The sequence below is a fragment of the Bicyclus anynana genome, chromosome 17, assembly GCF_947172395.1.
Source record: "Bicyclus anynana chromosome 17, ilBicAnyn1.1, whole genome shotgun sequence".
NCBI classification, from domain to species: Eukaryota; Metazoa; Arthropoda; class Insecta; order Lepidoptera; family Nymphalidae; genus Bicyclus; species Bicyclus anynana.
Genome location: NC_069099.1, coordinates 4,245,156 through 4,262,171, shown reverse-complemented (window position 1 = coordinate 4,262,171; position 17,016 = coordinate 4,245,156). Strand labels below are relative to the sequence as shown.

Sequence of the window (17,016 nt, the reverse complement as noted above, 5' to 3'; positions counted from 1 at the left end):
CTCTGCTAAATTTAATTTTTATTTTGAATTGTAAAACAACATCTGTATAGGAAATATTGTTCATGTAAAAAAATATATTTTCTCTCCTAACGTCGAAGTTTACGTAAGGTACACTAAAATTAAAAAAGAATGTACCTAATGCTGAACTTTTCATGTAAATTTAAAATTTTTTCGTTGCTTCGCTTTGCAACTAATTTTCTCTGAGACTCCGAATTATTTTCATAAAAAAAAATCGTGGTAGCAAGCTGTAATAAAATTTAAAGAAAATTCAAAACGTTTCATGTAAATTCAAAATTACACATGCTCATTTCAAGCACGAAAGCATGCTACTATTGAGCAGTTGTTGCTTATTAGCATGTGTATCGCAACATAGCTAATAATAAGCATGCTTATTTCTAGCTTGCTCAAGAATCAGCAGTCGTACGATTTATGAGCATGCTACTTGCTGCTTGGTGGAAGGTTTGCTTATTGAGTATGCTAGTCGATCAACATTGCTATTGTATTCTCTTCACCTTCATCTCTGTCTAAAACGATACTATAGACAGAGAGCGATAGATACAAATTAGCATGTGTAATTGAAATGTTTGCTTTGAGAATGCTTATTCAGGAGCATACTTTATAGCATGTTTTTAGCATGCTATTTTAGAGCATGTGTAAAAGTTACCTTTAGATCATTGTTCTATGTCAAAACCTATTAACAAAGCTACTCGTATCTACTTACTTACGTCTTTCTATCTATCCATTATGCTCCAATACATAAAGGTTATGTGGGAAGTAAACGCGTTATAAGTAAAGCCTCTCTATCTTATTAGAAGTGTTACACGTGTTTTCATATAACAGATATAATACTCCTACATTATAACATTGTCTTACCCGTGATTCATGACGTATTTCAACTTGTCAGTAATAAGCAGCGATATTATATGATAAAGATTGTGTCACGTAAAATGAACACTGAAAGTCAAATTATTTTTGGAGTTTAAGTTTTCTTTAAGAATCGATTTTTCATATATAGCACCCGGTATGAAAAAATATGGGCAATAAAATTCGATGAACGAATGACAGCGTTACGTTTTTTGTGCGTCACCTATTCTGCACACCTTTAACTTTTTAGGCGTGAGTATTAAGACGTATCTACATAGTGTATGCTGCGGGGCAACATACACCTATTTAGACAGTCGATCTGAATGAGTAAACTCCATTCGTGCGTCGGAGTTGACACACACTTTTTATTTATTTGTTTTTTTTTGTCACATACCTATCGTCAACTCAACTTTTGTAACATTTTTTAATATGTTCAATATTCCAATTCCTCTCATAATACTCAGAATGAATGTGTTTTTCGAGTGGGTATGACATTAGTCCAGTTAGTGAGGATCGGTATATACCGCGTTTTCACCTATGTGATTCCCGTTCTGATAGAACTATGGAAATTATAGCTTTTGCTACATGCTGATAATAAAGATTTCCATTGGTGAAAGATTTCTTAAAATAGGTTTAGTGGATTAGGCGTGAAAACGTAATAAACAAAAAACTCACACTCACATTTATATCTATACTATAGCCATAATTAAAAAATTTATTATAATTTATTTCACAAAGTCCGAAAATATTTTAATGTTACTATTATGTCATAGAATATATTAATTAAAACTAAAACTATTTTATTTATTATAAATTTAAATTTAATATACTGTGTAGTTCTTAGTTTTAATTAATATATTCTATGACATAATTAAAAATGAAAATCTATAACGCATGTTATTTCATAATTTATTTATTTTAAATAATGTAAAAATATATTTATTAAATCAAATTGTTCTAAGCTAATTAATCATTCTCATTTATTTAATTAAAATTATAAAGTGTGAGAAGACAAGCGATTTATACCCTCATTTTTAATTTGTTTGTTAGTAAACAGTACACATCGAGTAGGGCTGTAGTATAGTTAAGATTTTTCCCAGCGATCTTTTTACATTACACCTATTATACGTCGACTACCACTTACGTACAAATATAGATTAAACTCCCAATTTATTAGTATTACGTTACCATAATCTCGTAAGTAGTGCTTCGAGGCTGCCTCAAAATGTATCAAACAGCTTACTCGTAAAACCTTAGCTCGACGGCGGAGACGTAATTGGTGCGGACTTTATACAATATTAACAATGATTTAGAAGCTTCAGCAAGCGACATAATATTTTAACACTCTATCCTCTAATACCTCGTGAATATTTAATGTAGAAATTCCGTTGTAGATCGTTTCGAAGCGCTTTATATGTTACGACACGATAGCTATGCGACTTACGACTTGCGAAACAAATGCAGATAAAAAGTCTGGGCAATTTACCTTGTTTTTGGGTGACCGTTCAGTGGTTTTTGGCAGATCGTGATTTTCCATGGAAATCCATTTCACTTAGAGGCGAAACTTATTTAAACTAATGTTATAAATGAGTAAAGTTTCTGGTATTGTAGGGGGTAATCTCTTGATCTACTAAACCGATTTTAAAAATTCTTATGCCATTAGAAAGCCACGTTATTTGTGAGAGTCATAGACTATGTTTTATTCCCGTATTCTCACGGAAACGGGAATTATGCGGGGTGTCGGCTAGTTGTATTATAAACAGACAAACCAAGGCTGTGCGGTAGCCGGTTTTGTTAATCAAATAAGTAAGCCATTGCTTGCATATAAAATAATAGCGGACGCCCGTGACTTTGCACGCTCTTGAAACTTAATCTGACCCTATCGCAAAATCCATTCTTAGTGGACATTTACTAGCTATAAACTACACCTACTGTCAAATATTATCTCTGCATGTCAAGCGGTTTTCAATATATTGTGATGCCTTTCCTTTTATATATTTAATTTATGTTGGGTTATGAAATTCATGCATTGTTTCTAAAAAGATTGCCTAATATTTGTACCTATATTGGTACAAAATTTATTTCTAAGCTTGTTAAATATTGAATTTTAAATGATGGATTTAATAAAACGTAAGTATTTGACAGTAATTAATCGTAAGACAAAAAATCGTTTTACCTTGTAATATTATGTGTTCTGCAATATTACGTACCAATCTGACAATAATTGACCGTTATCTCTGTTTGGCTATGAATTTATCAATTAAAGAGTAAATTCTTTGAAACCTTATCTTAAACCTAACATAAGTTATTTCTGCTTCGTATTTTGTTGTCTGGTTTAAGAATAAGGTAAGAAAATGTCGTATCGTATGTTATATCGTGTTGTACAGTGTAAGTGAAACCACGCTCATGTAACGCGTTTTAATTAAGATCCTGTACGTGCCTCGCAGTCTGCGGATCCGAGAACCGTGTAGAGGGAAACAGTGATTTTCCGGGCGACTTGTTGTGCGACAAGTTGTAAAGTTAATGCCACCAGTCACTTACACTGGGAATAAAGCGTGCTTTGTATTTTTTAGCCAACATCTAAAAAGTAGGGTTATCAATTCGAACCATATGTTTGAATGTAATCCTGTCAGAATTGTACAATTTTTATATATGTTAGTCTATACCAACTTATTAACGTTTGTGGTAAAGAAGATGTTCCAATTCAGGTCCACTCTTGTACCACGTATCATTAACCAATTTAAAAAATACAAGGATTTTATTAAAATCTAATTAAGTGAATAAATCTTACTAAATAAATATAAATAAGAAAAATTAAAACACATGGTTTTGAGGTATATCAAGATGGCGCCCTTAAAGCAACTATGACATGACAATTGACAGCAAACGTCAAATCGAACACTGCATTGAAAACGTCATGGAATGGGAGGGTTTCAAAGTTACACAATATAACCCTTATATTTCTGTTATCAAGCAACGTGCGCTGGTAATTCTTTACTTATTTTTAATAAAATAAACTCCTGAATAATCGCTCTAATGAATGTTTTCTAATGATTTGAGTAAGCCAAAGTAATAAAAATTGCCTTTAAAGTCTGTAGTTTTTTCCCCACCGCTGAAAACGAAAAAAGTATATAACTACTAGCGGACCCTATCAAGCTTCGCTTTGACTTATGTCTCCTATCTTTCTTCTCTATCCCTACCCTACACTATTCCTACCGTACACCTACCCTACCTCTACAGTTTAGGGGTTTGAAAAATAGATGTTGGCCTATTCTCATAGAAACCGGATAAGCACAAAAAATTCATCAAATTCGGTCAAGCCGTTTCGGAGGAGTATGGCAACGAAAACTGTGACACGAGAATTTTATATATTAGATTTATTCTTTCTATCATCTAGTCTAGCAAATGTAATCGATTCCCATGACGTTTTAGTAACTGCAAATTTAGCATCCGGGCTCCCCTACTATTCGTTTTATATTGAAAATCTCTGTAGGTACTCAAAATGTAAAGGCTGTGCATGAATTTGGTATGCGCATAATATTGGCGCGTGTCGCGATGCTGCTAACTCGACGCAATGCGGGTAACGAGCGTTTCCGATAACCTCTGCAATCTGACGATTAGTTGCTTAGTTACGTTGTTTCCTTTTGGGTACTAAAAATTAAACAAGATGGTACAGTCTGCTATGAATAATCACAATTTTTAGATCAGGCGCTGTGAGGTGTGTGCATAATTCAGAAAAACAACAACAAAATTGAACTCGGAAATACATGCAGATAACTATTCTGCATGTTGCTAGGAGGTTTGTAGGTCTATTCTTTTATTAAGTATACCCTTGTGGATTTTCATCCTCCTATCAACAAGTTAGCCCGCTTCCATCTTAGATTGTATCATCACTTACCATCAGATGATTTTGTAGTCAAGGTCTAACTTTTAAAGAATAAAAAAAGAAATACAAGTATCAAGCGTATGGACTGAACAAAGTCTTGGTTTTATTGGTTATTTATTAAGACTATCCAATTTTTAATCATGAAATTTGTATACTTATAGCTAATCTATTAACAAAATACAAGAAAGTTATAAACAAGCATTTATTTCTATAAATGTATCAATCCGAAATTACTGGATGAATGAAAATTAAACTTCTAAAAAACAGTTCAGTTCGTCCGTACTCTTTTATTTCTTTGAATGTTTCTTCTTCGATTACTCAAAGATACTTGGATTGTTTTGGAAATTCCATTCATTGGTCACCAGGTTCGGATCTGACTTTCTTGGAGAAATCGAAGGAATTCTTCAGGTTTTTAGATATATTGAAGTCGCTATACTTATTTTGATCTAAAATTATAACGATACTTACTACTTATTAATATGATAAATTATTATTTATATTTCCTAACATAACATGGCGTAAAAGCCTTCTCAAATTATGGCAAGGATAGTTTTTATAAAGAGTGGCTTCATAATAAGCTAGCCATCCATTTGACTCAGACTAACAAGGGCATGTTAAATATTTTCTTGTACAACTATTATTTTTATAAATAAAAGTTTATTAAAAACTAGCGGACGCCCGCGACTTCGTCCGCGTGAAACTCGATGTAAACTTTCAACTACCCCTACCCTACCCCTACCCTACCCCCTACCCTACCCTACCCCAAACGTACCCTACCCCAAACATACCCTACCCTATCTCTACCCTGCCCTACCCCTACCCTACCCTACCCCTACCTTTTCCTGAATTTTCTCTGCTATAAACCTCACGAAGCCCAAGACCTTTCCAACGAATGCAAAACCCTGGAAATCGGTTCGTGCGTTCTGGAGTTATAGCGTCAGGAAGGAAACCCCGACTTATTTTTATATAGTAGATAATAGTTGTGCAAGAAAATATTATCAAACTAAAATGAACATTGAAAAAGTTTCAAATTTGATCGACACGAAAATGTTCTAGTATGTACCTCTGTAACAAACTAAAAAATCGTAGCATGACAATGAAACGTGAAACACAAATATGACCTAAAAATGTTAGATCAAACAAGATAAATAACAAATGAACACACACAACGGGCGGGGGCCGTTAAAAATGACCCAGCATGGCCGAAACGGGCCACTGGGTTACCGGGTTGGTGTAGCTCCGGGCTAGGCTGGCGCGTCTTAGATTTTTGCAAAACAGATACCGGCTTTTTTGTTTCGTCTTAACATTGAAGGCTGTTTTGGAAAACCCATGTAACAAAACTTCTTACTAAAATTATGAATGCGAAATTTGTATGGATGGATGGGTCTTTGTTACTCTTTCACGCAAAAACTACTGAAAGAATTTGTATGGAATTTGGAATAGAGATTGGTTGTACCCTGAATTTAATACTGAATTTCACCAAAGTATATTTATTATCAGTTTGGCTTAGTTTACAAGCACTTTAGAGACTTATGTCATGTTATGTCATGATTTAATTAATGGTGGTAAGTAAAATCGAACTGTTACGAGGGTCCAAACGTGTTTTGGTCCGAGAAGAGCTTACAACAAACCCAGCCAAAGTTTATATTATGATAAATATGGGCTATTACGATAAATGCGAAAGTAAGTTTTAACTGATAAATTAGTTTCATAAATTCTTTCTCCAGTGGAATGCTATATTATCAGCAAGTAACGTAGGCTATAGTTTACATTCATTGTACACTTATTGTACCTACTTATCAAAAGCTTGTTCGTAACAAGTAAGCAATATTAGTTTTGATCAAGTCTTGCAATTGAATTTTAAAACAGTTATCCATAATTTGATTTAGCTAAAACTTTGCATGCAATTTTTATAAATATAATCATAAATATAATTTCAACATTTTAACATTTCGATAAAACATAATATCATACAATATATTGCATAGGAAAAATTACAAAAATAACGACCAATTTTTATTATTAATTTTACGTAAAGTTAACAATATTGCATTTGTGTAACACTTATAGGACATAATGTGGACATCTATACAATTGTATATGGTTTCAAAGCAACGTTGATAACAATTTCATTCCGCAATAACACCTCCATTATCACCATACGCACACAAATCCCCCACCGCACGGGGATGTCTGTCACATTCACGCGAGTCAACCTCACAAACATGTGCCTCTTGACATAAGTCCTAGTTTTCCCTCAAGGTCCGGATTTATTTACCTCCGGCCTCGGAGACGTTTTCCTTTTACTCCGTTGTAGTCAGGGAGCTGACGGTTAGAAATACATTAAGTTTTCTAACTTTGTGTTTTTTGTAATGATGAAAAGTAGAACTATTTAAAAGTCTAAGCGAGATGGACTATTGGTCGACCATTGGTGGTGTTACCGAAAATATCGCTGTATTTCGTTGAGATGGAACGAAAGATAGAGCGATATTTTTATATGTTAACAATATAGTTATGATTTTTTTTCGTCACGAGATAATTTGTCGTTGACGCATCCTAGGACTATGCGTCGTTTCGAAACTTACAAACTTAAGCCCTATAGAAAATGTTATTTTAGTTAAGTTTAGTTGCAAATGGACAGCAACGACAAATCACTGAAACCTTTATGGTTGTCCGTGTAATTTTGACGGCGTTCGTGGCGCAGTGGTACGCGCAGTGGACTTACAAGACGCCTGGGTTCGATCCCTGGCTGGACTAATTGAGGTTTTCTTAATTAGTCCAGGTCTGGCTGGTGGGAGGCTTTGGCCGTGGCTAGTTACCATCCTACCGAAAAAGACGTACTGCGATTTACGTAAGGCGATTTACGCCAAGCGATTTAGCGTTCCGGTGCGACGTCGTGAAGAAACCGAAAGGGTTGTAGATTTCATCTTCCTCCTAACAAGTTAGTCCGATTCCATCTTAGATTACATCATCACTTACCATCAGGTGAGATTGCAGTCAAAGGCTAACTTGTAAAGAATTAAAAAAATACCTTATTTTGTAAACATTGTATTTTTAATTAATAAATAACAATAATAATAAACTTACACACATCAACTATTGCTTTTTTAATTTAAGTGTGGTAAAACCTACATTGTAGTCGTATTACACGGTTTGCCGATACCAAAATAGCCACACGATCTTTGCCTAGTGTGTCGCGTACGAGTATGTTTTGGCAGCCATTTTTGAAACACGGAAATGCTGGGGTGAAATATGCGAAGGCGTTCTCAGTAATGTTGTTTTTTATCCTCGACTGCGCGCGAATAGAATCTAGGTAAACGTGTATATTATTATAGGTGTGAAAGTTTTCCTTTTCGTACGAATATATGGCTTCTTTGTGCCCGTAAAATAAAGCAACTTTAAGGTTTTTTTTTATTTTTTACAAGTTAGCCCTTGACTACGATCTCACCTGATGGTAAGTGATGATGCAGTCTAATATGGAAGCGGGCTAACTTGTTAGGAGGAAGATGAAAATCCACACCCCTTTTCGGTTTCTACGCTAAATCGCTTGGTGGTACGTTTTTGTCGGTAGGGTGGTAACTAGCCGAAGCCTCCCACCAGCCAGACCTGGACCATTTAAGAAAATTTCAATCGACCCAGCCGGGGATCGAACCCAGGACCTCCGGTTTGTAAATCCACCGCGCATACCACTGCGCCACGGAGGACGTCGGTAAAAATGTAGTAGGTTTTTATTTATTAAACTAGCAGACTATGATAAATAAGATAGGCGCGTTGCTTGATGGCCGCGCTTATTATGTACTTAGGTAAAGTGCCTGGCCGAAGGCCTGGATATGCTAACCCACGGACGGAGGTCAGTTATGAGCGCAGCCGAAGGCCGCGCATCTTTAGATACTTGGGTAGATATCTCTTTTGATATCAAGAAAGAGGCCTGGCCCTGGAGTAAATATATACATGCGCGGCCTCCAGCCGCGCGCGTAACTGTCCCCCAGCCGTGACTTCGCCTACCCGGGCTTTGGCTGGGGATTTCACATAACTGAAACGTTGGAGGTGCATGTACTGGACCGGATTCAAACCTACAACCTTCTAATAGAAGACAAAGGTCATATCCACTGGACTGTCGAGTCACTTAGTACACACAAATAAAGGTGAAGAAGAAGTAAATTCTCATTTAAAAAAATCTAATTTGCATGTAGGGGAAAGATGTTAGAAGGGAGTTTAACACGGCAGCATTAACAAAGATATATAACGAATCTCTCGGAGCGCATCATCCCCGGAGGTCGGTGAGCCGTAATGAACGAATGAATGTTTTAATAAACCCGGGACCGTCACGGGGAGTTAGTCAATATTATATATCTACATATTTACCTTGCAGATTTTGCACAGCTTTCTATTTGTGGGGTGTTTTAAAATGAATGCATAAGGTCTCTCTCCCGCATACACAATCCTCCACAATTTTGACGGCCTCCGTGGCGCGGTGGACTTACAAGACGGAGGTCCTGGGTTCAATCCTCGGCTGTGCCGGCTGGGTACGATGCCGTGTAGAAACCGAAAGAGGTGTGGATTTTCATCCTCCTCCTAACAAGTTAGCCCGCTTCCATCTTAGACTGCATCATCAGTTACCATCAGGTGAGATTTTAGTCAAGGGTTTACTTGTAAAGAATAAAAAAAAATCGTATTGACAAGGTAGGTAGGGTAGGCCATAAGAAAGAAACAAAATCTGTGTATCATACTCTAGATTCATGGTGCTCGCAGTTGCTCTCTTAAAAAAATGGACCGATTTTAATGAAGATTATTTGGATGTTGATGAGAATAGGCCACAAAGTGTCTTTGCCCATTTCATAATTGCATTTTTAGTAGTTTTGTTTAACGACTTCAAAAAGTAGCAGGTTCTTAGTTCAACCCGTATATTGAGGTAATGCATCACTGTTGGCACCGCCTTCAAAGTGATCAGAAGGTAGCACATACGATGCTACTTTTTGCTTTTTTAGTTTATTATTGTGATTTTGAAGTCGGTAGAATTTTTTTAGGCAGTTTCGTTATTTACATTTTAACACATAATTGCAATTTTTGTTGTTTTGTATAAAAGAATTATGACAACAGCCTTTGCCGGGTGAGCTAGTTACTGTAATTACACCATCACCACCGCCCGGGTAAATTAATAACACAAACCTTTACAAAAAAAATAACCGACGTCAAAGATGCATTATAACACTCTAGAGGGTGATCAACAGAAAGGACATAACTAGGTACGATTTTATTTTTTGCTTTTTTTATTTTTGAAGTAGGTTAATTTTTTTGTACGGAAACATCGTATGGAAACAGCGGACTCTGCGCGGATTTACCCGCTTAGTTCTCGTTCCCGTGGAAATAAGTATCTACTTATCTCCTCTATTCATTATGTAGGAGGTGCATGCCCTCAGGAATCGGAGGCAGAGGTCACATCCGCTGGGCTATCAGGGCTCTAGAGCTTATACAATTTAAATAAGCAAATCTTTCCTCTATATGTATAACATTAATGTGGATCAGTGATTCCCAAAGTGGTCTATATCGACCCTTAGGGGTCTTTGACAACCTGCAAGGGGTCAGCGAAAAAAAGTTCGAGGGTCCATGAAATGAAAATAGGGGTCCATGATAGTGGATCTCAACACATACACTGATAGTACCTATTTACTTACATCATACTATCTTTTATCTTTATTATTAAAGTATCAGGTTCATCCTTCTCACTAAAAATATTGACTTATTACTTATGTTATTTTATTTATAGTTTATTTATGTTTATTCAATGTTATGTATATTTTACATAACAGATACAAAATTTGATTTTGAGTAGTTTTAATTTAAACTCAGTTAATAAATTTATAAATTACATAAATACATAATAACATGTGTTTTTATTTTAAGTTTTTAACACTAAACTTCACTACAGAAATTTATAAGAAATCAATATCAGGTAAGTAGGGGGTCTACCCAACACGGAAAAACATCGCAAGGGGTCTACGACACAAAAAAGTTTGGGGAACTCTGATGTAGATTATACCAACCAAGTCGTTAACTAATACTGCAGTGGGAAACCTTTAATTAAGTGGTCCATTAGAAGTGTGCCACTTTCTTGGTGGGAACTTGAAAGTGGTCCCGCGGGAGGCTAGCGAAGAGTCGCAGGCTCCGCTGGGAAAGACGAGCTATAGTGGCAATTTAAATCTGCTGATTTCGTCTCTTGCCCGTAATGAGATAAATCAGATGGACCAATTAGATTAGGTTTCGTTCCCTAAGGCATTGGTCAACCGACGTTTGGAGATTTTTTTTATTTTTGTGCCAAGTTCTATGTATTTGAATAGTTGAATTACGTGTTGAAACGAATAGGATATAGTGTTTGAAGTTCTACATTTGAAATGGCTAGATACTGTAGTTTAGGTTGTAAAACAACATTTCTTACATTCAAAAAAAAAGATTGGTTGTTGCAACTAGCCCAGTCAAAACTTAAGCTTTTAGCTTAAGAATTTGGCATTTAGATCTTAATTCTTTTATCGCAGTTCAGTCTGTTTGTTCAGTCACTTTGCTTCAAACATAAAAAAAATATCACAGGTATTTTTCATGGGATTTTGTCCTACACTAAAGTGTTTTTCAGATAGCATGGGTACTGTGACAATCGCCTGTATGACATTCATAGTAGGTACGTACAATTATCGTGAATGGTGGCAAATCACCCGCACCATCCTAATTTAATTTTTTTTTATATATTAGATATATTATACATAAAATAAACAAGCAACAAAGATGTTAATCTAAGTTAAGGGTGCTGAATCTAGTTCACCGTAAAAAATATTAGTGAGTTGCATAGATAGTAAGTTAGTGTGAACATTCAAACAGACCAAAACAATCAATATTGTGTACCCATACTATAAGTACTTGCTGATTTTTTCAAGAGTTAAATTACTGTTCGCCCAAATAATAAATATGCTAGATCTTAAATATACTAAATACCAAAATGGCGTTCTATTACTGAGAAAAGAACCTAAGCCCGTCAACCCGTATTGCAGTAGCATGGTGGACCTGAGCTCCATAACTCATTTCTTCCTAGCCTGGTCAAGTAGAAATTATTAATATCAGACAAAAAAAGGCTGGTACATGGATTTCTATACCAGCTGACTAAATCTTTAACAGCATTAAAACCACTAAAGTAGCACGAAAGTAAATTATAAATTGGATCATTCCACGAAACTTTGCATAACGTTTAAATTTCTAAACTTGTCGTTCACGTACGTACCGGGTAGAAGGAAGCCTGCGATAGTTAGACAAACCTCATTTTAGGATGGCTGAAAATTTTATCAGCCTTTGGTATGTACGGTACCCAACTATGAAGTTTGGAAGGAACTCGTAGCAATTTTAAAGGGTCTCCAGCCAGACTCTCATCCGTCCAAGTATAAAGCATATTTCTTTAGTTTTTTTTCGGCACAATATGAGAAATTATGTCCTACATGATAACTTAGCTTACAACCTTTCCAAAAAAGTGCGTGTCTCCACTCAAGGTCATTCTCTGCCATTCTAGGGTCTTATTTTGGTTGCAGTTTAATTTGTTAATTCCTGACAAATATTGTGAACCCTTGTTAGACATTGGTTTTCTTATTTTTGTGTAGATTACAAACTGAGTCTGCTAAAAAAAAACATGTATTTTGTTATTTAAGTAAACGTGTTAAATGAAGTGCGTCAGGCACTCGCAGGCTCTCAGACCAGGGGCTAAAGATGAATTCACTTCGGAAACTTTTACATGGGTCTTTGTTTAATCACTTGCTTGTTGAAATTTTCAGTAACAGCCAACCGAGGCTGGGCAAGTCACTTTGGAATAACCAAGTGACTTTAACTCTGAATAGTCAACGCTCATCAGATGTAAAAGTTTGCAACTTTGCCCGTACAAGAACAATGACGTGACGTTATTGAAACTTTCCGCTTTTTGGGCTGTTGTCTATGGCCTAGATGTGGTGGGGGAGTTAATTTTGAAGTGATAACTTCGCATGGGAGTGTAAACCGCTTCGTAACGTAACGCGTTACAGTGTCTGTCAGGCTTCCCTTTCTTTCACGCATACGGCAGCAGGTTTAAGTTATCACTTCTATCGGGGGTCCTCGATCTCACATCGAGATCACACGTTTTTTTGACGTGAATACGTCTTTAAAATTGCTTCCATAGTGGGGTGCCATTCCAAATAATCGAATGTACGAAAATCGGGGAATTAAGTTTGCTATTGTAGCTACGTAACTATTATATCTATCCAAAATTTAATGATACCATCGAATAGCTTAAGAATCCAGGAATTTTATACGCTAAGTTAAAACTATGATGACAAGTCGGATGCTGTGGAGAGAGAAGCCGCGCTGATATAATTTGAGGTAATTTTCGGTTTTCGAAATTTCCAGTTAGTATAACTTTTGATTCAGAGACGTTACAACTTTCATTTAGGTTTCAATCGTTAGCTCTTTTTAGAACCTATCTATTGTACATTACAAACAGATACAGTAGGTAGGCCGTGTCTAACCAACCTACTTTTTTTTTATAGAATAGAAGCATGCGTTAGTTTGCGAAACTTAGGACAATGAATAATGAATTTATTTTGTTCTAAAGTAAAGAACGCCCTCGCCTCTGCGGAATATGTGCTTTTTGCTGAATAAACAGTCGTATCTTTTTTTACGTAATTTATGTAAAGTTTGATTTTTCAGAACTTCATTGTACCGTAGTCATGTGCATAGATACGGTTTAAATTTCAACTTAATACCTCGTCGATATAATGGGTCTCGACAGACAGACAGACGGACCGGTACCGTTTTTCCTTTTTAACCACTTGACTCCTAAATGGACGACCGGTCGCCCATCGTATCCGTTACGTGACATGTAAAAAAATATAAAGTAAACTAAGGGCAATAGGCGAGCACAGTATCATGCTCCGCGCGATAGAGGAATATAAAGATTTTTTTAAATGGCTCACAACGGTAGATTAGAACCGCATTCCCTGACTGTCGGCTTCTTCAACGCAGACGGGCTTTTCGATAAAATACTCGCGGGCAGCGAATGGTTAAGGTAAACCCAGAAAAGTAGTTTTCATTGTAATTTTCTTTATGCTTTTAAATTTTTGAAATAGCCACCAATAAATCCACATTCAAGTTTTAAATGTATCCATCCAGCGATACCAGTGGGAACTATTTACGTTAGGATTTGAAAAATGAGCGGTTATCGAATATCCATAGACCGTGACAAACGTGTTCGGAATAACAATTTTCTACTGCGGAACTGGTTTAGTTCATGAGTATGCTCTTATATGAGTATGCTGCTAGATTTTTTTTTATTCTTTACAAGTTCGCCCTTGACTGCAATCTCACCTGATGATAAGTGATGATGCAATCTAAGATGGAAGTGAGCTAACTTGTTAAGAGGAGGATGAAAATAAGATAAGATAAGATAAATATACTTTATTTGCACACACAAAGACAAAAACAAGTGAAATAAAAACAAATTAGGAAGAGATCAGCATACAAAAGGCGGCCTTATCGCTAAGTAGCGATTTCTTCCAGGCAACCTTCGGTTTAGGAAAACTTAAGGACATCAGCAGGTGGCGTAAAACAAAAATAACCATAGTATTAGTAATACACATACATACAAATAATTTACATCCTAATACATAAACAATATTACACAAATACCTACAATAATGAATAAAATACATATCAAAATATACTAATAAATACCTTATATTGAAAAGAAATAATATATACAGATCGTCTTTACTGCACCAGATAATGAGTCTTTACGGCATTTTTAAAAATGTCCAGTGTCTTTGATTGCCGTATGTTTAAAGGGAGAGCATTCCATAACTTAACGGCTTGCACAACGAAAGAATGTTCATAAAATTTCGTCTTATGCACGGGTAAACATAGAGTTAGTAATCGACACCCTTTCGGTTTCTATACGGCATCATACTGGAACGCTAGAGGTATGGATAGAAACTTCCGAAAGGTATCGTAAAAGAAGATAAATTGATTCCTTTTAAATACAAATTATTTAAAAGGTAAATTGAAAAAATGGCTAAATAAAAATGCATCTACGACTTAAAAGAACTATCTAGACTAGACCTCAATACTTCAACGTTCTATTACTTTATTAATAACATTACAATATTAAATTACATTCCATCCATTCGCATTGCATTGTTTTTAACCGACTTCCAAAAAGGAAGAGTTTCTACGTTCAGCTGTATGTATGTTTTTCTTTTGACATATCACTACATAGTTTAAAACAAAGTCGCTTTCTCTGTCCCTATATCCCTATGTCTGCTTAAATCTTTAAAACTACGCAACGGATTTTGATGCGGTTTTTTTTGATTGAAGAGGAAGGTTTAATGTATAACTAGTGACCCACCCCGGCTTCGCACTGGTGCAATGCTGATACTAAAAGCACTACAGAAAAACTGTGAACGTAATATATAAAAAACTATAGCGGAAAGTCCATGGTTCCCGTGGGATTTGTGAAAAACTGAATTGCACGCGGACGAAATAGCGCGCTTGTAAATTAATATTTAAGACATTTAACTCTAGATATGCCTATTTGTTTAGTTTATTAAATGAATGTAGATTATAATAATATTAAGTATTAGCAAAAAGGGCCTCATGTAACGTGTATGTAAATGCATGAAGGCTATTTAAATAAATAGAATAAACTTCAAAAAGAGGTGCATCCTTCTAAGTAAAGCTCGCTTCCATCTTAGAACTGAAGACATTTTTTTTTATTCTTTACAAGTTAGCCCTTGACTACAATCTCACCTGATGGTAAGTGATGATGCAGTCTAAGATGAAAGCGGGCTAACTTGTTAGGAGGAGGATGAAAATCCACACCCCTTTCGGTTTCTACACGGCATCGTACCGGAACGCTAAATCAATTGGCGGTACGTCTTTGCCGGTAGGGTGGTAACTAGCCACGGCCGAAGCCTCCCACCAGCCAGACCTGGACAAATTAAGAAAATTTCAATCTGCCCAGCCGGGGATCGAACCCAGCCCGGAGGCCTGCGCCACGGAGGCCGTCAATTGGCTATTAAAAATAGGCTGACGAATGATGATCATTAAAAGTAATGAGTAATGAGTAATGACACTTCATGAGCAGCTTTTACGGTCTATAAGAATATAAAATTCGAATTTGTAGTGCGCATAAATTAATTAAATTAAAGTCGGGTAATTTTTTTTACGGTGTCATTAAACGCGTTCGTAAAAAGCGCGCCGCTTATAAATTCAAACATTTTAATAAAACATCGCGAGAAATGAAGCCGTAAGACGTCTCAATAATTAAAAGTCATCATGTAAATTTTGTTTTAATTTGAATTTAAGACGGCGACAATTACGGCCCGTCTTGTAATGGACTGAGGGCCTGGAGAAGTCAGACGTGCCACATTTTATGTATCTAGGCTGTAAGTTTTCTATGCTCATACTCAGAGCCCGATCCAGGGGCAAGCGGAGCATTTGTCATAGCGGAAAAAATTAAGTGCGGCTAAATTGAGTAATTCCCCAGCAGACTAATTTTATTAACCGACTTCAAAAAGGAGGAGGTTCTCAATTCGGTCGGTATTTTTTTTTTTATATATGTACACCGATTACTCAAAGACGCCTGGACCGATTTCAAAAATTCTTTTTTTGTTTGAAACGGTATAGTCCCCATTTGGTCCCATTGACATCATGTCAAGATCTGATGATGGAATCTTGGAGAAATTGAGGGGAACTTTCAAAAATTATATAGGGTGTCTAGTGTGTTCGTAAACTTTTCCATTTAGTACTTTTAAGCACTACAATTTCATGAAGGTTTAAAATCGATCTGATGATAGAGCCATAAAACAGACGAGGGAACTCCTCGGCGATTTACAGCAGTTACCTTGTGTTTGGGCTTGATTAATTTGTATTAATGAGAACTTTCCACATAGATAGGTTGTGACTGTCATTTAGGGGTTTGGTGATGAAGACCAAGGACAAATTAAGGGAACTCCTTAAAAGTTTACAGTAACTACCTTGTGTTTGGCCTTGATTAGTTCGTATTGCTGAGAACTTTCTACCTAGATGAGTTGTGTCTGTTATTAGGGGTCTGATGATGAAGGCCAAGGTTAATTAAGGGAACCCCTTAACGGTTTACGGTAGCTAATTTGTGCTTGGGCTTGGTTAATTTGTATTGCTTAGAATTTTGTAACAAGATGGGTTGTGACTGTCATTAGGGGTCTGATGTATTCGTTTGAAATGAAATT

The 17,016-nt window shown here is 36.0% G+C and overlaps 1 protein-coding gene across 3 annotated transcripts in view; it reads left to right on the top strand.

Moving 5' to 3' along the window:
• The window catches only part of LOC112044681 (acetylcholine receptor subunit beta-like 2), a 78,194-nt gene that overhangs the window by 40,689 nt on the left and 20,489 nt on the right, over positions 1-17,016 (top strand). The gene's annotated exons all lie outside the window — the stretch shown is intronic.